This window comes from Adiantum capillus-veneris, chromosome 22 (assembly GCF_014529385.1).
Source record: "Adiantum capillus-veneris isolate H3 chromosome 22, ASM1452938v2, whole genome shotgun sequence".
NCBI lineage: Eukaryota > Viridiplantae > Streptophyta > Polypodiopsida > Polypodiales > Pteridaceae > Adiantum > Adiantum capillus-veneris.
In genome coordinates, this window is record NC_140952.1 from 138,300,831 (window position 1) to 138,322,700 (window position 21,870).

The window sequence follows — 21,870 nt, forward strand, 5'->3', positions numbered from 1 at the left end:
AAAAACAGTTGTGGACTCAGCACATCAAAGGGAGTCTATAGTGCAAATTCCAGGCAAAACAGAGCAGGAGACATCCTACGCATAGGATGTCTACTGGAGCTTAGGGAAGTGAAACATTGACTGAGGACATACAGTGATGTTCCAATTGACTTGAGAGTTCTAGAACTTCTTTCAGAAGTGAATTTGGACCTTGTTTGACCTTTTGACGGAGCAAAGACGGAATTAAGAATTTCCATGTAAATTGACCAACATCCGAGGGAAGTATAGTTCCATATTAGCATACCTAATCCAGAACATCAGAAGTGTATAAATACAGTAGTGGTTAAGGTTAATTCTCCAGTTATACCAATCATTATTAAAACCACCTTTGGTGGATAAATGCTTTGATTCGATTGCCGAAGTTAAACGCTTGTGTACAGGTATATTCAACGGTAAAGCAAGAAGTTGTGCGGAAACTGATCCTTTACCAGGTGAGTGGTTGGATTTGTGTTAAGCTGCATTGCTAAGTTTGATGAACTTAAGATCAGGAAGACACATTTTTAGAGACCAAAAGGTGGCAGGTGATCAAGGTAGCTTAGTGTCCACCGAGGAGAGTGTAACTCAGGCAAGGCTAGATCCACTAGCATCGATTATTGAGGAGGGTAGTGATACTGACACTTCATCAGACAAGTCCTTCTTCATGATGGGTAGTCAACAGCCAGGAGGTTTCTCCGATGAAGGACCATTGCCAGGAGGGAGCACCTCCCTAAATCCTTTGAATGATTCCAAGTTCACTATAATCTTCTTAGAAGGAACAAACTCGAGGGGAGCCCTAGTTTATTCTGACTATCGAGGACACAATGGAGACAGATTCCGAGACAAAAAGGGGAACCACTACCTCATAGTTAGTAACCCTGAGGATTACAATAGATATGGAGATAACGTGGTGAAAGGGAAAATGATTTCAGAAACTCAAGAACCACCTCCAAACATCGATCGACCTCGAGCTCTTTTTATGTATGATAAGAAAACAACCAAGGTCTCAACTTATAATGAGAATGTGGGAATTTACAAGCATGAGAGCGAGGGAATAGTCTCTTACTTTCGTTGCAAAGAACCCTACCCAAACAAATTAAGCAAAGACAAGGTTCTTTACTTATTCTCTTATGAAATTGCTATGGGGAAGGATATTGTTTTTGTTGATAGGTACGGGCGAGAATACCAACGTATTCTCCCAGAGGAGGTAGAAAAGGCAACAGTTCCAGAAGCATCAACATATGCCCAGAAGAAGTGCCAAGAGCCACCTACACCCCTAGCAAGTCGACAAATCCATTTTCAAAAGAGTATGATGCGACCTCACATTCTAACCGACAACAGACATTCAACTACCAAAATCAACCAGCAACCCAGCTATCATTGGAGGCATGGCTTCGACAGAGTGCAACATTAGAACAAGACCTAAACCGAGATGGTTATCAAGCTGCACGAGGGCTAAGGGATTTACAAGAACCACCACTTTATTCAAGGTATCAAGGTGAGAGTAAGCCGAAAACTCAAGGGTCAACAGAGCCTGGAAGACCACCCATAGAATGAGTTCGAAGAGATGAACCATCTCTTGCAAGAACCGTTAGGAATTATGGCTTAGGAGCACCACTGGGAGAGGAACCTGCCCACTACCGAAGACCAGAGGAGGTATATAGATTAGGGCGAGGAGATCCAATGATGAGATTTGTAGACCATCGTAGAATTAGACCTTCTCAAGTGCAAAAATGGCTAAACAAGAAATACACAGGAAACAAAGATCCTAGAGATCATGTAGCAGTCTTTGTACGTGTAATTAGAGCTGAAGAGGTGTTAGACTTCCCAACCCAATTTGCAGGGTTTGGACTAACCCTAGAGGAGGATGTTGCTACTTGGTTTGACTATGTGGAGCATAGAGACTTTGAGTCTATGGAGGAGGTGTTTGACGAGTTTATTGAGGAATTCTCACAAAGGGGGATAGCTCATAATACAGTCTCACAACTCCATAAATTCAAACAGAAAGAAGGGGAATCTATGCGAAAGGCAACCCTACGACTAAAAAAATACTTTAAGTTCTGCTCTGTGGAAGAACTGCCAACTCAGTCCAGACTTATGCTTATATTTATTCAAGGACTAAGGAATGCAGATCTCCAGAAGGACCTACATATGAAGAGGAGCACGACGTTAAATGAGTTAACTAAGGAGGCTCTTTACCTTCTAGAAAATTGTGAGGTCTACAAAGAGGGTGAGTTCAAGGATCTTGACGACGACTCGTCTTCACAACAAAGTGGAAGCAAGTCCGCTAAGACGGCACCGAAAGGAGAAGTAGCCATAAGCCAGGAGCAGGTTGTAGAGGAAGTGCTAAAAAAGATTAACTTGTACGCTAAAGCACAGGCTAAACAGCCCAAGTGGTGTGCTATTGAACAAAAATGGACAAACCATTGAACGGAGGAATGTTATTATAACAAAGGATATGTGAGAGAGAGACCTTATGCTCCCCAAGCTCAGGTAGCATCTCCTCAACTTCCACCGATGCCTAGGTATCAAGCAGGCAACCTACCAGGACCTGTAGGTGTAGAAAGACCACAACCAGTATTGGGGCAACAACCACCCCTACCAGGATAACGACCAGTCGGCATAAGATACACGCCAACAGTAACTGAACTAGAAGAGAAGGCTTTGATGCCTATGCATGCATATTACGAAGATCCCAATGGATATGCTGCAAATACTGTCTATTATCCACCGGAAGAACCCTCAACGCCAGAACCATGAAGCATGATGGGAAGTGCCGGACCACCAACAGCTGCACAGGCAGTAGGAGAAGGAAGATATAGCTTGGATGAACGAACATTGTTGTTCATAGCCAACGGAGGCATGGGTGGGTAGAGATAGGGATAGCAACAAAGAGGAGCTCAAGGAGCACCTCACCAGCCTAAGGGACCCTGCTACAAGTGTGGTGGAGACCATTGGCTAAGAGACTGCCCTCATGATGAAATCATTAGAGTCAACGTATATTGCACCGAGTGTGGAATTACTCATTTTATTCCTGATTGCCCTAAGAACCCGAGCAAAGGAGCAATAACTACCTTGAACATGCTGGAAGCAATGCCTTGCAGTGGAGGGTCGAAAAATGAGACAATAATACCTATTCAGGCAGTGACACGAGCCCAAGCTCAAAGGATGACGAACACACCTATAATTGAAGAGCCAAAAACCGATGTCCCAAGTTTAGAAGTGAAGAATCATAGAAGCACTTGGAAAGCTAGAAAGACGCGTATGAAAGCCCGGAGAGAACGAGAGCAAATGGCTCTATCCGAGGAGTTAAAACACACAAAGGATAGATTAGAGTGGTTAGAGGATCTAGCTAGCCTAAGCTCACACACTGCGGCAACCATAGCACCCAAGGAATTAACAGAACCCAAAAGTGCAGGATCAGGAGGATCAGTATTGGCAGAAAAGGTAAATGAGTAGTTAGACGCTCTTTTAAAAGCCTACGAAGCCAGACTCAAAAACAACCAAACCCAAGAGCAAAGATGGATGACTTATCCATATGCTGAAATAAAAAACAGAGGTTGGGAATGTGTCGAAAGATGAGAAACAGCTCAATCCTTGATAGAAAACCCGCTTTGTAAACCTGCAAGTTGGCATGAAGTACTGGCGCCAACCCCTATCAAACCAACTTTAGAGAAATAAGTAGAAATGAAGGAGAGACTCACGAATGCCTCTGAGTCTAGGGGAGAGCCTATCATAGTGCCAAACACAACAGATGAGGCAAGTGATGGATTCCAGCCTAAAACATTGGTAGAAATGGGTAAGGATTGTAACAGTCTAGATGATCTGTGGAAGCAAATCCATGATGCCAACGAAGCTAACCGGGTGAGCTACCAAATGAATAGCACGAGAAAAGAGAAAAATGAGATCTTACCTCCTATTGAAGAATTTGAGGCAAGATCACAAATAAACTTTGATATGCATTCACAAGGGAGAGACGAGGGATCAATTAGTTCGGGGCACAGCTAACCAGACTCACTAAAAACTCTACCCTCTTACCGAGGAGAGTATGAAGCCAAGTCTAAGGTGAGAGAAATCCCATCTCAAAGACTTTCTTCTAACAGAGTGATGGACTCACAAGGGTTGATTGAGTTATTGTCCACCCCTATAGCATGCACAATCACATTAGCCGAACTCCTAAGACTAAGTCCAAACATGTGGACCACAGTAGGAAAATGCTTAGAAAAATTCGGAGTAAAAGACCCCACCTCGAAGCTTCAAGAAGGGATCAGAGAATTGGACAAGTCTCAACTAAACACTAGGCCAGTACCTTTAAACAAGATTGGAGAATATTGCGAGGGAGAAGATGGAAACACCACGCTACCAGTAGAATTCCAAAGAGTAGTTTCCAAAGCTATTCTAGACAGTGGAGCAGGAATCGTTATCGCCACCAAGGAAATCTAGAAAAAATGGGGAAAACCGGCTTTGAGAGCTACCAGAATGAAATTGCAATTAGTAGATGGGTTCATGGAAAAGCCTCTAGGGCTCTTAGAAAAAGTAATTGTCACCTCGTGCGGAATCGAGTATGAGCATACATTTGCAATAGTCGATTTCGACAAAAAGAACAATTACGAGATCATCTTGGGAAGACCATTCATGAGACAATTAAAGATGGTCCAGGATTGGGGTTACGACCACATCTACCTCAGACATGGCAAGACTACAACCAAAATTAACCTAAGACCATAGTTACAAGGATGTGAACCAGACACCAGTGGAAGAGTTTGATTCAGCTACATTGGCAGGGTCCGAACTCCCAGCATGGTTAGGGCTACAAAAGGAGCTATGGATGTGCGGAGCTTCACATTGTGGAAGCTTAAAAAGAGAGAAATTCTTCTTAGAGAGTTAAAACCCCTTGTCTCAATGTCAGACCCCGTAGGTTCCATTGGGCATTGGGCTAACATGTCTAACCCCGGCCGCTACATAGCAGCTTGCCAGATAAGGAGAAAGCTGCATTCATAAGTGGAGATATTGAAACTATATGTATAAACGACTTGTTTTTGAAAACAAAAGGATGTATAATACTTAGAGCTCTGGGTGGCAAGAGCAACTTTCAATTTGTTATAAGCCCAAACTATAGATTCAATAAGTTATTATCAATAGCCGCAACCACTGAATAGAAACATAAGATTAAAGGCCCGAACAAAATGAGCCCTTAAGAAGAAAAGAAAAGCCCATATGCAGATAATGAAGAACCATACGACTGAATAACTTAAGAAGCCTGTGCCCACATCTTGCAGCCATCCATTGATTGTCGTTGAACTTTGTGCTTTGTTTCCTTCAGTAACGTGACTCACTGCTCGCTATTGAGGACAAGGATTATATTCCAGAACCTTTTCCTGAAAATGCCTTAGAACCTCTGGAATGGGAACACATACTAGCAACATTGGATGTCTGTACCATTACAGATAGCCCAACGATAAAATTTTGCGATAAGGATGGCTATGATGTGCTACCCTACTACATGGTAAGCCTTATACGAGGAGGAGATAAGATTGTAGAACCACCAGAACAAGAACAGTTTTATAACTCCTCTGAGCATCAGGAGGTGAATAACGATGCAGATAATGAGTGTTCAGACAGCTCAAGCGAGCATGGGGAGAAAACAACGAATATCAAGTTTTATGATTTTGTCAATCAGCACCCTAGACGCCAGGAACGCTATAGGAAAAAACGAGCAGAAAACAAAATGAGAGAGAACCTGATGCCCAGGATAAAAACTCACTATCTAATGCTTCTCAAAGCAGAGGATTGTGTAAAAGACCAAATATCAGGAAGATTCTCAAAAGTTCAAAGGGAGAACACAAGAGGAAATAAAACAAGTACGAAAAGCTAAAACAGAAACAAAATCAAAAAAATCTCAAAAATCAAAACAAGAAACAACAAAAGACCCAGTGTGAACCAAATTGGAGCGTAAAAAGAAATACCAAGAACTGAAACGGTCATTACGAGAGGTATGGACGACTGAGGGAGAAAGTGATGGTAAGGAGGAGTCAGAAAAAGGAAACATGAATGTACCATCCCACTATCGAAAATTCACCATCCAGAACAGAAAAATCATAATGACACCACCAGTCAGGGAAAGAATAAACCAGGAATCTTACGATGGGCCGGAAAATGCAAAACAGATAGACCTCGCTGAACCAGGTGAAAAGCCTCAACCGGTCTATATCGCAACTGATTTAGAGCCTGAAGAAGAAGAACATTTAACACAACTTCTCAAGAAATATAAAGATGTGTTTGCATGGTCCTACAAAGACCTCAAAGGACAACGTTGATCCATCGATATGCCAACATACAATTCCTTTGAAATTAGATGCCAAACCTAGCAAACATCGTCCTTATATGTATAATGACACATTTGCTAAACGAATCAAGGAGGAGATTGACAAGCTGATAGATGTTGAATTCATCTATGAAATCGAGCATACAGATTGGGTGTCACCCACTGTGGTTGTCCCCAAAAAGAACGAAAAGCTGCGAGTGTGTGTGAACCTCAAAAAGGTAAATGCAGCCACCATAAGGGATAATTATCCCTTGTCGATCACAGAACATGTACTTGAGAGGGTGGCCGGGAAACGGGCTTATTCCTTTCTAAATGGCTTTTCAGGGTATAACCAACTGGCAATTGCAATAGAGGATCAACACAAAACAACGTTTGCCACGGAATGGGGAATATAGGCGTATAGAGTTATGCCTTTTGGCTTAACTAATGCCCCAGCTACCTTTCAGAGGTTAATGACTCATGCATTCAAAGAATACCTGAGAATATTCTTAGAAATATACATGGATGATCTTTGTGTACACTCTCTTGTACGAGAAGAACATATTGACCATTTACAAAAGGTATTTGAGAAGTGCAGAACATATCGAATCTGTCTAACCCGAAAAAGTGCATTTTTATGATTAGGCAAGGCCGCATCTTAGGACATATTGTCTCAAGAAATGGCATAACCACTGACTGAGACAAAATCAAAGTCATAGTAGACCTACCCAGGCCTACTAATGCGAAACAAGTGCAATCCTTCATGGAACACTGCGGATATTATCGAAGATTCATACATATGTATGCAGTCATTGCACAACCTCTATATCGTTTGATAGTCAGCTTCGACTGGAGTGAGGAGTGTGAAACTTCATTCCAAAAGCTGAAGGAAAACCTTGTATCAACACATGTACTTAAAGCACCAGATTGGGAAAAGATATTCCATGTTCACATTGATGCTTCTGCATATGCAATTGGGAGTATTGTGGCTCAACCTGGAGACGAAACAATGGATTTTCCAGTTTGTTATGCAAGCTCACAGTTAAATAGTGCAGAGAAGAACTACACAACCACTGAAAGAGAGGGGTTGGGAATGATTTATGCTATAAAGAAATTTTGGCATTATTTGCTCGCAAACAAATTTGTGTTCTTCACAGATCATCAAGCTCTTTTGTACCTGGTAAATAAACCATGCAAAAAAGCAAGAAAAATGCAGAGGGACCTAAAGAGTCAAAGACTAACTCGAGAGGTTCAGTCTTGGTCGACAAAGTCTTTGAACCTTTGGATGCAATCTTGAAAGCTTATGATGCTAGGTTAAAAACCAACCAAACCCAAGAGGATAGATGGCTAATGTACCCTCACTCGAGGTATGAAAAAGAGAGGTTGCAAATGTGCAAGGAGCTCATCCAAAAGGCCCAAGCTCTTATGAAACCAGTTCCAAATGCTCCAAAAATGGAGTTGCTAATCCGCGAAAAAATCCAGGAATTGGAAAGTCGTGGTATTGTAAACAAAGAGGAAGAGCCAGGAGTTAAGGCACCTTTAGATACAAGGGAAGTAGCCAATACCACAGATAGAGTGGGCTCACTAGTAGTGATGCCTAGTCCGGAGGTAGAAGAACCATGGCCACAACCCTTGTGGGAATCGATCAGAAACCAAAAAGATGGTACTACTTTACAGTCAGCACCTATCCTTGGGATAAACATGGATCACAATTTTTTTCCAAGAGATATACGATCTCTATACGGGGATGTCGGGTCTGTCGTATCTGAAGAGAGTAAACCACGCTCTCTAGAGATTTTTCCATCTTTCATAGAAGAACTAGAAACAAAATCAGAGGTTAAAATGGTACCTTCTCGGTGAAAAGCCAAACCAAAAATGATGGATACCAAGAGCTTGCACGAATTGATGTCTTCTCCTATACACTGCACACTTTATCTCTCAGAGCTACTAAAAATTAGACCGCATCTATGGGGCCAAATGGGCAAAAACCTAGAAAACATGGGGTTGAAAATCCCTTCACATGACCAACTTACGGACAAAAACATGGATGACACCTCCCCTAAGAAGCCACAAACAAAGCCAGTACAAATAAGGTGATGACTGCTGTGAAGGAGAAGAAGGAAACACCACCTTACCACTTGAGTGCAAAGGAATAAATACGGTTGCTATATTAGATAGTGGGGCAGGGATTGCCATTGCAACCAAGAAATATGGAAAAAATCGGGAAAGCCTACTCTTACAAAAACTCGAATGAAACTGCAATTAGCAGATGGATACATGGAGAAACTGATTGGAATATTAGAACAAATCATTGTATCCTTGTGTGGCATTGAGTATGAGCACACATTTCCATAATGAATTTTGACAAGAGCAGCAACTTTGATATCATATTGGGCAGACCATTCATGTGTCAACTCAAAATGGTACAAGATTGGGGGTATGACTATGTCTACTTGAGACACAAAGAGATCACTACAAAAATTAGTGTCAAAGATCATAGTTATAGAGACGTAGAGCGAACCCCGGGGAAGAATTAAACTCCACAACTGATTTTGAAAGCAAAGCGCATATTTGGATGTACGAAACTCCTGAGAGTGTAAGTATGAGGAAGGAGGATTGTATTCTCAATTGACCTGTGGAAGACACACACTATATTCTAGAACCATTTCCAGAGGAGTTATTTGAACCCTTTGGATGGGATCAAATACTCGCCACGACAGCCAAGACTGGCAACAAAGAGGAGAATGTGCAACAAGAAGAAAAGTTGCCTCGACAATCAAGCTCAAAATCACGTATCAACAACACGACAGCTATGAATCACTCAAAGAAGGGGAGAGCGTCATCAACGCCAAAGCTCTCCTGAAGCTAAAGAACAACCGTGAAGACAAAGGTTCAACGATCAATGGAAAGACGACGGATGTCATACAAAGACAACGGACAAACAATGATAACTTCAACAACAAAAAGTCTCAACAACCAAATATAAGGAGTTCCATAGTGTTGAAGATAGTGAAGTATTGCAAGTCAATGACAAAGACAGAAACATCAAAAGAACTCTTCACAGCAGATATGAATCACTCAAGGAAGGGAAGAGCGTCATCAAAGCACTTTCCACAATGAAGAGCACCCTTGAAGACAACCCTATGACAAGATTGCATAAGGTCGTGTCAAAAAACAACACAATTTAGGAAGGGGGAAATGTTTGAGGACAGATCAAACGTGCACGCAACTAGTCGGACACGTAGCCAGACACCACATTTGTACTCTATTAGTTTTCCGAGCTAGTGTAGTAATACTCTATGTAAATCCTGATTCCAGAGTAGCAAGTCAATTCCCTCACTTGTAATGATGTCATGATAGTTGTAAAAGTCCATGTGAACTGGCCACTGGCAATTTAGAAAGCCCTAGGTATAAAGATCAATAACTTTAATGTGAAAGGAGGCTTATCTTTAGAGAAGAAGGGAGCTCTGAAAATGTACACTCAAGCTACGAGCTGCTCCAACTTGTAATCATCGTTGTTAATGAATGGATGATCAATTTTCAATTCCAAAACTTGCATTGTGTTCCTCTTTCTTTGCTCTTTCATTCTAGTGTAAGCATTGTCAGTTTTGTTGTGGTTTGTGTAGTGAGTCTTAATTGCATATTTGAGTGCTTAAATCACTGTTTTTAGTCATTTTGACCATAGGAGAGTGTTCTTAGACCATAGAATGACATTTTTGCCATGTTCTGTTGCAATTTTCAGGACCTTTTTCATGATGGATTGTGATTTTGGTACCTTGTTGGATTGCAAGCAGACTTGCTAAGATAGTGTCCCTAGGTGTCCTAGACCTCCTCCTAAAGTTCCGTTGCGTTTTAAATATGTTCGAGTGTCGAAATGGCGTGATGACCTAGAGCTGTGAGGAAGGACATAGGCAGATTTCCCTGATCATTGAGTGTTGGTTTGCTTGTTGAGCTAGTGTGTTTGCTTGTTAAGGTTCACTTTGTGAGATTGACAATCTCATAGAGTCTCTGTGCCCCATCCGAGACACTTTCCCTGAGTATTGACATAATGTTAGTACCAAAAAGCTTCATACGTCCGTCGTAGCAACCCACTAACAGATAGGCACGAAGAGGCCTCTCAAATGGAGGAAAAGATGAAAGGAAAGGGAGAGTCTAGCAGGCATGCGTCTAAGTCTCGGTGGAAGATCGACATTGTGGATTTTTTGCTAGGTAAGTATGCTAAACCATATGACCTAGTTCAAGATGTTTTCATGTAGGGTCCGAAAATAACTTGGCCCCAATTACTCCATCTTGCACCAAGAAGTGAGGAGACAATGGACGAAGATGGTAAGTACTAGAAATTCTAGACCAAGGATAGCTAAGGCTATCTCTAGGAGGAATCTAGATGACATCCTACCTATCATGGATGTCCACATCAACGGGAAACTTATCTCAAACATCTACATAGATGGTGGCGCACAAATATGCATCATGAGTGAGAAACTGATGCAGCATCGAGGCCTAGAGGTAAGTAGGCCGGCACCCTGCCGAGCTAAAATGGCAAATAACATCAAAGTGAAGTGCGTAGGCATTGTAAATGCATTCAAGGTAAAGGCATTCAACACGGAAATGGAGGTAGACATTTTTGTCATGCCACACAAAGGGGAGGGCTACCCTATCATTCTCAGAAGACCATGGCTCATGGCTATGGAGGCTAAGCAGGACTAGAGTATCGGAATGATCCAAATGAAGGATGCTAAAGGGAAGCCTATATTCTACGACATGAAGATTGGTAAGCAATGCAACATGATCTTGGAGGCATCAAAAGATGAATTTACCAGTGAATCTTTAACCACCTTGGGAGAAGAGACGAAAACAACTGAGGAGAGTGATAGTAGCATCGAAGTGATGGGAGTCATCCTCAGAGATCCAAAGATATTGACACATTCTAAAGCACCACCAGAGAACCAAGAGGGACCATTAGGTACGCAACCCTTGGTGGATACAAGTAGGTTACATCGAATGCTCTTTAGTGAGTTAGCTAGTGAAGAGAGAGAAAATTACATTTCTATGCTCGGTAACTTCACCACACTTTTCATTGATGGCTATGACAAGATCACAGGCATCACAGTGGTGTAGCACCACATAAGACTCAAAGAAGGAAGTAAGCATGTAGTGCAAAAGCTTAGAAGGCTTGGGGTAGTTTAGCAAGATGCATTGCTCAAAGAGGTAAGGAATTTGCTACAGGTAGGTTTCACTTACCCTGTTGAAGACTCAGAGTGGGTCTCTCTAGTGGTGGTCATGCCAAAGAAGAACAATAAGTGGAGAGTTTGTGTAGACTACAAACCTCTCAATGCAGCAACAAAGAGGGATCATTTTTCCCTCCCATTCCAAGACGAGATTCTCAATGAGGTAGCAGGTCATGAGCGCTACACAGTATGTGATGGCTATTCAAACTACTTCCAGACTATCATTGCAGAAGAAGATTAAAAAAATACAACCTTCATAACACCATGGGGATATTTTGCTTACAGAGTGATGCGTTTTGGCCTCACCAACACTCCGGCCACATTCCAACGCTATGTAACTTTTATCTTCCAGCCATACTTTGGTAAGTCAATACGGGTTTTCATAGATGATTTCTGCATCTACAACTCTCGCTCCCTCCATTTGAGCAAGGTCTATGATGGCATGGCTAGGATGCAAACCTTGGGTCGCCAGCTTAACGTAGATAAGTGTCACATTGGTGAAAGCAAGGTCACTCTTCTCAGCCATGTAATTTTAGCCAAAGGAATTGAGGTTGACCCAAGCAAGGATCAAGCTTTAGTATCTTTGTCATCACCCACAACAGCTAAGAAATTGGTCTCTTTTCTTTAGAAGGTGAGGTATTTGAGCAGGTTCATTCACTTGCTCTCTCAAGTGGTTCTCCCTTTACAACAAGTCACTATGAAAAGAAGCTAAAGGTCAACACAGAAGGCAAAGGAGTGACACCAATGGTGGAAGTTCCTAAGCTAGATGGAGCTCACTCCATCTTCTTTGATGGAGCTTACAAAAGGACAGTGGACCAGGCTGCAGCTGGCATCGTCGTTTTCAATGAGCAAAGGGAAAAGGTCTTCTCTCTTGGGCAACTACTACACTCCCACTCCAACAACGAAGCAGAGTATACAGCCCTAATTCTTGGATTAGAACAATGTGTTTTGAAAGGGGTTCATTGCCTAAATGTGTTTAGCAATGCCATGCTCTTGTTAAGCATATAGATTGCACTTGGGTTTGTAAAAATTGGGTTTTGCTTGGCCAATTACTCCTGATTAAGGATCTTCTAGTAGAAAAGTTTGAAGCAATGTAGTTATTTCATATCCCTAGGGAAAAAAATCAAGAAGCAGATGCTCTAGCCAAGGAAAGAATACAAGGTGTTCCCATAGGATCAATCAAACTGAAGCTGCCCCTCTTTCAGGGTAGCGATGCTATGCCTAATATCATCAACTTCCTAGATACACGAGAATGTCCTGAAGGGTATACCAAGGGCCAGAAACAATGGCTTTTCCAAAGGGCAACAAGATACCACCTTATAAACAACACCTTGTATTGCAAGGGCAAAGACCAGATCCTCAAGTGAATGCCAATCTCCAGTGAGATCACGGAGGTAATCTCAAGTTGCCATGATGGTATTTGTGGCGGCCACTTTGCTCTAGATATTACTAGTAGAAAGATTCTTCATGCAGGATTCTCTTGGCCTAGTCTGAACAATAGGGATGTGCATCATTGGTGTAAAACATGCAGAGCTTGTCAAGTACCCAGTGATCAAACACTAACCTATGAGCCACAGACTCCTATGATCTCATATGGCCCATTTGAGAAGTGGGGAATAGATGCAGTTGGTCCTTTACCAAGGGCCCAATCGGGTAAACTATACATTCTAGTTGGTGTAGACTACATGACCCGATGGGCGGAAGCAGCAGCCACCACACGCATTAAAGCCCAAGAAGTGGTGAAGTTCATATTTGAGCACATCTGTTGCCGCTTTGGCACATCTGTGAAGATAATATCTGATACAGGGCCAGGTTTCAAAGGTGACTTGGTGGGAGAACTGATGAAAAAGATAGGCATCACACGTCGACACTCAACTCTGTACTACCCACAGTGCAATGGTCTAGTGGAAAAGGTAAATGGAATGATCTGTAAAATCATCACAAAGCAGGTAAATAACCACAACAGTGATTGGGATAAGCATCTCATGGCCACTCTTTGGGCCTATCGCACGACATTCCGAACATCACTAGGTTTCACCCCTTTCCATCTGGTATAGGGGAAAGAGGCCATTCTACCCATCGAGGTGCAAATAGCCAGCTTGCAAGTCATGGCTAGTCAGTTACAGTGCCCAATTGCCCATCTCTGCAACCATACCTTGGATCTAGAAAGGCTTCAACTAGATAGGGAAGATGCGATCAACTACTATGCAATGCAAGCTGAACAACGCTGACTCACATTCAATCAAGTGCTTAAGGAAAAGGGTCTGAAGAAAGGCATGCTAGTATTGAGATACGACAACAGATTTGACACTAGGAAAGATAAGAAGTTTTAGCCCAGATCGGAAGGGCCATTCATCGTCAAAAGGTGATACGCCAATGGTAGCTACAAATTGATGGAGGCAGATGGTCGAATTCACAAGACAAGAGTCAATGGATGGAGGCTCAAAAGGTACTTCTTAAGGTTTGATCCACAAAAGGGGAGCATTATAATATAAAAATAAATAAATAAACATTTTTTGTTCCGTGTTGCCGCCACCACCCCCCCTCCTTGTTCTTGGGCGCACAGAGGGGCCACCACCCTAGGCCTAGACCTCTCTCTCTCCCTCTTGCTTGGCACCACCCTCTCACTCTCTCTCCTCCATTATCAGAAGCTTGGCACCACTCTCTCTCTCTCTCTCTCTCTCTCTCTCTCTCTCTCTCTCTCTCTCTCTCTCTCTCTCTCTCTCTCTCTCTCTCTCTCCTCATCATCAACAAAACACCATCTCTCTCTCTCTCTCTCTCTCTCTCTCTCTCTCTCTCTCTCTCTCTCTCTCTCTCTCTCTCTCTCTCTCTCTCTCTCTCTCACACACACACACACACATACATTATCATAAGTGCAGCTCTCTCTCTCTCTCTCTTATAGCACGCACACAGACACACATCTCTCACCATCTCTCTGTGTCTCTATCTCCATCTCGCTCTCTCTCTCTTCCTGGTGTCGGCAGCAAGAAGGCAAAGTTCTCTCTCTCTCTCTCTCTCTCTCTCTCTCTCTCTCTCTCTCTCTCTCTCTCTCTCTCTCTCTCTCTCTCTCTCTCTCTCTCTCTCTCTCTCTCTCTCTCTCTCTCTCTCTCTCTCTCTCTCTCTCTCTCTCTCTCGCACACACACAGGAAAAAACACATACACACGCACACTCACCCTCACACACCTCACACACCATCTCGTTCAGCTCTCTCTCTCTCTATCTCCCTCCCTCTCTCTCTTTTGGTGTCGACAGCAATGAAGAAAATAAATTCAGCTCTCTCTCTGTTTCCACACACACACACACTCACACTCACAAGCACATACATACACACACACACATACACTACACGCATAAGCACACACACATAATCACATACGCACTAACAATGCACACACACGGCATGCACAAGAAGGAAGAAGCAAAGAAAATAGACATCAACGCATCGACAAATGAAGGACCAAAAACATGCAATGGCGACAGCAAATCAAAGAATGACGCTGAAGGTATGCCCCAGCTGGCATCGAAATTAACGAGCGTGCTACACCAATGCACCAGTAAAGCCTGAGACTCGCCAGTATCTCATCCACAATGCACCTCCTTAGTAGCATCCGTAGGGTAACTCATTTTCCGTTTTCCAAGACGAACTTGTAAAAAAAACATTTTGTATATTCCACCTCTCTCTAGGTGATGGTCACAAAGGCCCACCTAGGAGAATATCATTTTCTTATTTCTCGCAAAACAAAGCACCAGTCAACCGCCGTCCGGGACCGTTTGGGACCCGACTGCCTGCTTTGTCTCTCCAGCTTAGGGCCCTAAACCTAATTAGTTCATACTAAACTAAGCCGCATGCACCTATAAAAGAGCACTGAGAGGTCACTATTAGGGGGTCAGCACTTGAAAGAGAAGTCATGCAAACACACTGACTCCAAGGGTCACTACACACTGGAGTAGGATCTCTGCACACATGAAATTTCCCTAGAGAATGCACTATAGTCTCTCTCTCTCTCTCTCTCTCTCTCTCTCTCTCTCTCTCTCTCTCTCTCTCTCTCTCTCTCTCTCTCTCTCTCTCTCTCGTGGTGTGATGTGTTATTGTTATTTGAATTGTTGTTGTCCGCATCCTAGCCACTCCAAGCTAGGTGGTGCCCCCTGTTCACACCCCGTGAGTTTTGCGTGCACACGGGCCTGGCGTAGAGGCCGCTAGGGTCTGTTTTACGCTTGCACCTTGCACCTGTCACTAGATAACTCTTGTTGCTATGGCTATGCCTACCCCACTATCCAAAACATCCATGGTTTTTACATCATTGTATTTTACTGGAAGATTGTGTTTCCTTCATTCCCCTTGCTGTAGTCTCCTACATTGTTCACGGGCACAAAGTTGAGAATTTTAGCTCATCTGTTTGTTTTGCAATCTGTTTAAATTTTCTTGGGCTACTACCTTTAAGCCCATCTTTTCCTCAGTAGATTGCAGATCTCCCCATAGGTGTGGTCGTATCTTTAGTAGCTTATCCAATGTGATTGTGCATTGGATTGGAGTTGACATAATGGATTGCAAATTCATTTGGACGTCAAAAAAACATTGGTCTGTTTGGTTTTGTCCTTTTGGTTTATTTGTTTTGGTCTATTTTGGTATTTCATGAATTTTTTAAGTTCTGAGTGTTTCAACATTAGAAGTAATTAAGTCTTAGAGAATGGCATCCAAAAGTTGTATTATTATGCGAGTACACAAGTTTAGTTCTCTACTTGTCTTCTCCAAATTTAGTTTTGTCGTTTTGCAGACAAATGATTTCTCTTCATTTTCTCCTAGGTAGGAAGGTAGTGTCCGCAGTGTTCCCACTTTTAATAAGCCTAACTGCTCTAGTCCCCAATCTCCATACAAAGATTGTTCATCTAATTCCATAGGTGGTCTATCTAGCCATACTTCTTCAATTGGAGCCAATTTCAATGTCAGACTCCCATCTTTTGCTTCCCTAACTCGTTCCCACATGTGGTTTGGCCAATCCTTCTTGACTATGGGCACTCCATTCCATCCCTCCTCACTATCATGAACTATCAGTTTAGGTGAAGGTCCGTCATTTTCTCCTAGAGTTTTCTTCAACTCTTCGTCCTCTTGCACTTTTTCCTTATTAGTTTTAGTCTCAATTTCTACTGATTTCCCTATGAGTTCCAACTAGGGTTTCTATTTTTGCAACATGGACTGTATTATTTGGACTAAGTTTTTGTACGCTTCTAATTTAGCAACTTCCATATCAGGTGCTAGATAGTTTCCATTTGGTTTCCAATGTTTGACGTGCTTGCAATGTGGCTTGGAAAGATTCCTCACCCTCATCATTGTGGGATTCCTTGCATGGGTGGAGTGCCTTGCATTTCAAGCAAGTTGTGCTTTGCTTGGAGGAGCAATATTTTCCTACTCTCCCTCATTCTTCTACAATGTACTCACAATGAGGGTGGTGCCCACACACTAGTGAGAACGTTTCTTCAAGGAGGTGGATCAATGGTGCCATGCATGTAGACACTATTTTGCCTTCATCAATCAGCTTTGTGCTTAAAAATGAGGTGTGAAGGCTTGAGTGAGCATGTGGATTTTGTTGCCATTTGCAAATTTTCTCTGTCACATAAAATCTATTCAATATATTGAATCAAAATTACCCCTTTGTATATGAAAGATAACATAAAGATACATACTATTTTACTATGCTTCCACCCAATTACAAGGTAGAGGTAGAGGACGAGGTGTAATTCACAAGGAGGTGGTTGTGGTTGTGGAAACCAAAATCAAGGCAATCAATAAATGTATGCCAATCAAATGTAAAATTCAATTGGTAGAGAAAATATACAAGGAAGAGGGAGTCAAAGATGACTTTGAGATTCTTTAACAAAAAATTTAAATAATAATGGTTAGGGATATTGGGAATGTGGTAGTCATGACTACCTCAAGCATGACTATCCACAAAGAAGACAACAAAAATTTATAATGTGTAACTATTGCACATACATGCAATGTGTCAATGTCTTTGGCATGTTGCAAAGTGAAGTATTTGGCTAATGTAGTGTATGTGCCCAATATTACAAATCTCTATCTATTAGGAAAGTTGCCACAAGTTGCCATGGTTGTTGGCAGCATCCTTGATACAAATATAGCAAACATAGCAAGCCAATAAATTTCTTCAAAATTTTTGGTAAAAAATTATTTACTTTTTCCAATAAGGGTGAGTTCAACCATTGATAGCCTTTGTAAAATATCCCACATATTTAGCCAAAACTATCACACTAATGTAAGAAATCAATGCTTTTAATTTAGCCCTAATTTATTCATAAATTCTAGGATCTAATCTAACCACAATTCCTCCAATCTTCTTTATATAAAGAGGCATTTTAGCTCAATCTAGTATGCTCACATGCTCATGCATTTGTAGCATCTTCAGTGACTTTAAAGTAGTGTTTTCTTAGCATTTCAATTATTCTTTGTTCTCTCTCTCTCTCACTCTTTAGTAGCAAGTTATTAAGTGATTAGTGTTAATTATAGTATACTAATACTCAAGTGGTTAAGCTTTCACATGGTATCAAAGTTTTGAAGCCTAAAGCTCTCGAGTCTCTCCTCCAACTAAGTGTCCACCTTATTCCCTATCTTTAAGGAATCTAGAACCTTCCAAGATGATCGAGCTTGCTTCTACATCAACTACTATGCCTACCTATAAAACTTGTTATGTTATTGGAAAGATCAATGGCACTTATTACCAAGTATGGAAGATTAGAATGGGGCTTTAAATCCAGCAAGTCCAATTTTGGGAAGTGGCATCAAGAGAAGAGGTGCAACTTGTGGCCAGTGGTGTTGGTCAACTACAATATCCCACCATTTATTACAATTGAGAAGAGGTTTGTTTTTCTTTCTCTTTTAATCTCACAACCCCAGAAAGTGAAAAACATGGATGTGTACCTTGAGTCTCTAATAGAGGAACTCAAAATTTTATGGCATGGGATTTAAATCCATGACATGTCTATGTCAATTGGTAGACGGGATGTGCAGATCTATGGGATTTTGATGTGGACTATGCATGACTATCTAGGCTATTCCAGATGCATTGGAGGGTTTTTTCATTTTCAAGAGCTGACATTTGTTATTTACTATCTTACATGCTTGTTTTTTTCTTTACATACACATGTTATTGTTTTTTTGTAAGATTGAAAGCATTCAATTATCATGCTTATCCAAAGTGAGTCTTACCGTACCCTGAGTGACATTTTCCGAGCTAACACAAATCCGAGCAAACAAATTAAGAAAATGAATCATAATACATGAAAATGAACTCAACAAGTTATAGTATTACAAACACTATCCCATTTGTTAATAACTAAACCCTACATCACAATTACTTGCAAATAATTCTCTAAATTCTTTAAGGAGTTGCTTTCGTCTCATCAATGACTTAATGTTTATCCATAACACAAATTACGTTGTCAGATCATTAATACAAGAGAATTTCATAAAAGATGGACAAATTTTTCTTTGTAAAATGAAATTTTTTTCAAACTAACCATGGTCCATTGGACACCTCACATGAGGATTTCAAAATATTCACTTTCAAAATCATACAAGGAATGACATGTCCATTTGTCAATACTTAAACTCTAGATCATAAGCACTCGATATTAATTCTAGACTCTATGAAGAGTCGCATCCGTCATTAATGAAAACATTGCGTTTATGACACGTTTCACAGATATGAAAGTCGTATTGCAATTGCTTCTCCATCCTTTGAGCCACTGCCTCTACATAGATCGGCAATGCACTTCCACGAACAAGCAAAAGTGAATGTAGTCAATATGCATGCACTCAAAATTCAATCTATGGATCTCATTAATAACATTAAACGTAATTCTTTCACAAGATACATAAATGCCAAAAAGTGAAACATAACATAAAGACCCAAAACACAGAGCAAACAAAATAGGGAAGTGAATCATAATACAAGAAAATGAACTCAACAAGCTACATTTTCACAAACACTATCTTATTTGTTAATAACTAAACCCTACATCACAAACACTTGTCAATAATTCTCTAAATTCTTGAAGGATTCGCATTCGTCTCATCAATTCACAATGTTATGTATTATCCATAATACAAATTATGTTGTCAAATCATTAATACAAGAGCCTTTCATAAAAAAAATTGGACAAAGCTTCCTTTGTAAAATGAAGAAAATTTCAAACTAACCATGGTCCAATGGACACTTCACATGAGGATTTCAAAATATTCACTTTCAAAATCATAGAAGGAATGATATGTCCATTTGTCAATACTTAAACTCTATATCATAAGCACTCGCTAATAATTCTTAGACTCTATGAAGATTCGCATTCGTCATCAATGAAAACATTGCGTTTATGACGCGTTTCACATATACGAAAGTCGTATCTCAATTCCTTTGCCATTCTTTGAGCCGTTGCCTCTGCATAAATCGGCAATGCACTTCCACAAACAAACAAAAGTATATGTAGTTATTATGCATGTAATCAAAATTTAATCTATGGATCTAATAACATTAGACGTAATTCTTATGCAAGATACATAAATGCTCAAAAGTGAAACACAACATAAAGATCAAAAACACAAAAGTAATGTCAATGTCATAGTAGGAGCGAAGTCTCACTAGTCATCATAAGGGTCAACACGGATGGCATGTCACCCTCATCCTCAACATCTAGAGAGGTAGATGCCTCCTCTCGGCTTCGCTTTTTAGGGCAAAGCAAGGGAACCACATAGTCTCTAATAAGAGACTCATCGGTGTCAAGCGCAGCACATGCTCGTTCAGATGATAAACATGCAGCCAAAACGGGAGTTGTACCACACCCAAGCTCCAAACAAATACCTCCACGTCGACAAAGCAGCTCAACAAAAGCTGCAACAAAAGCCTGGCTCCGCTGCATCTCACCCCGCCAAGGCATCCCTGATCCTGATCTAGCTAAAGAAGGCTCCGGAAAATGGTGTGTCATGAACGAATCTGAAGGCTGGATACCCAAGCGAGAGAACATACTGGTGCTTTCAGCCACAAAGCATGCTGGCTGCATCCCAATCCTGTGTACCATAAGTAGCATAGAGCACTGGCACTGCAAATCAAATAACATTGAAGAAACATTGAAGAAAGAGCCTCAACAAAACTATACAATACTGAAGTGAAAACAATACCTGAATTCGACCAGATAAACTCTCAACATATCCATATGAATTATGATGGAGCACTATAATGCGACGATGTACCACCATCTCTGAAGCACGACAGAACCTCTCCACCCATCCAATAACCTCTCCTATTCATAGGTTCTTGTAAGAAAAAACTACCGATATTATGAAATAATATTAATGCAAGTAATCAAACACAACACAAATACTTGCAGTAGAAGCCATAATAAGCAGCCATCCAGAATCTGCAAGTGTAGAAAAAGTCAAATGGATAGCAGATCGTACATGCTCCTCAGTGCAAATATCCCAACGAGATGGAGAAGAAGAACCAATATGCAATCCACCAAAAGGAAGATCCAAGAAGACAAAATCTGCGGCCCACGAAACAGACTTTCCCCCACGAGTGTATGGCACACCGCTTGAGCAAACTCGAGACATATGTTGATGCACAAGATTCCACGATGCATTGCGAGTACCCTCTCTATAGTATCTCCAACCAAACATTGCTTGTAAAGATGCACGATAACATGTAACATGTATGACTAGAACCTCTTTTGTGCATAAAAACAAATTCTAGAAACATTGGTTTAAACATGCACGTTGACATGCAGGTCTTTAAGTTGACGTTCAATAAAATACACAATCAATCTTTGAAAATATTTGGACAACACCTCCTTTGAATGTGGAACAAAATTTCAAAAAATATAGTAATCCAATGGACACCTCACATGAGGGTTTCTTAATTTTGAATATAAAAAACAAAAATAATCTCTTTTGAAACATTAATCACTTTTCTCTAAACATGCATGTTAACATGCAGGTTTTTAGACACTAAATGACATTTTAATTAATCTGAAATTTAGCAAGCTTGGATGATTTGAAAGCTTTTTTTCATATGTAAACATCGTCTCTAGGCATTCACGTTAACATGCAGGTCTTTAGACACTAAATAAAATTTAGCAAGCTACAAACATTCTCGTCAACGGGTAGTTCTAGAAGCAACTTGCTTTTGTAAAAATATATACATTATTTTTTATACAATTTGCTTTTAGGCATGCACATCGATGGGCACCTCTACATGTATAATAATGACATCAAAAAAATGGTGAGAAAATGTATCTAACAGGAGGGCGTCCTTTAC